Below are 1258 nucleotides of genomic sequence, written 5' to 3' on the forward strand. Positions count from 1 at the left end.
GAAAAGAAAAGGCTAGAGTTACAGTTAACTCACTGGAAATTGCATACATCTAAAGTGGTATTTACATTCTATCACTTTCGATTCCCTTCCTCTGTGTTATTTTTCCAATACCACATATATTTTCTTTTTATTTACATTCTGTCTGTCCAACAAATAGTCAGATCCATAAACTTTAGTACCTAGAGCAATATCTGTCATATAGGTGGCATTCAAAAAGTATGTCTTGATTGTGAAAAAGATTAGGATATGATACCCTAAAATAGGACAATTTGGCATAAGGACTATTTTGAGCTGAAAGCAACTGAGAAAAAGTTGACGCATGAAGAACTCTCTGACCTCATCTTATCTATCTAACAGTAGGGCATAGGTTGCCCTTGTGAAGGTGTCCCCTTCCCTGATACCAAAAAAATAGAGCAAATCTTAATACTAGAAATAGAGATAACATTAAGAAGAGTCTGTATGAACAAACCTTACTAAATAACCCTTATCAACTATTAGTTTCCTGCATATGTTTACCTTTCTACATTTTGCCATCCCTAGAAGTCCTAACTTCCCTTCCTTTGTCTAGATACTTCTTCAAAATGTATTGCATTTTGTTAAAAAGGTATATAATTCCCCTGAGTCTGTTTCTCTGGATTTTTAAAATTTTTTGTTTCTTTCCTGAGAAGCCCCTGTACCTGTAAAATAAAATGTGTGTGCCTTTTGTCCTGTTAATCTATCTTTTATTACATTTAATTGCTAGTCTTAGACATGACCTTACAAGAATAAAATGAAAGTACATTGTGTCTGTAATGTCATGGTGCACTTTTGACCAGTCACAGGAAAGCAACAAAAGACGATAGAAATGTGAAATCTGCACCAAATAAAAGGAAAACTCTCCCAGTTTCATACCTATTCAGTGCAGTTCAGTGTGGGCCCATGCACAGATTTTTTAGGGCTCCTTAGGTAGCTATCCTGTATAGCCTCTACAGACTCGTCACTGACTGATGGCCTACCAGAGCGGGTTTCTCCACCAAACTGCCGGTTTCCTTCAACTGCTTATCCCACCGAGTAATGTAATTCCTATGTGGTGGCGCTTCGTTATAAACACACTGATATTCACATTGCACTTTGGTCATGGATTCAAATTTAGCGAGCCACAGAACACACTAAACTTTCCTCTGTACCATCCACATCTCGACTGGAATGGCCGTGGGCTGCTCCACTGTATACACGGTGTTACGTCATCATCTGCACATGCACACATGCTGCCACATCA

The sequence above is a fragment of the Saccopteryx leptura genome, chromosome X, assembly GCF_036850995.1.
Source record: "Saccopteryx leptura isolate mSacLep1 chromosome X, mSacLep1_pri_phased_curated, whole genome shotgun sequence".
Classification (NCBI taxonomy): domain Eukaryota; kingdom Metazoa; phylum Chordata; class Mammalia; order Chiroptera; family Emballonuridae; genus Saccopteryx; species Saccopteryx leptura.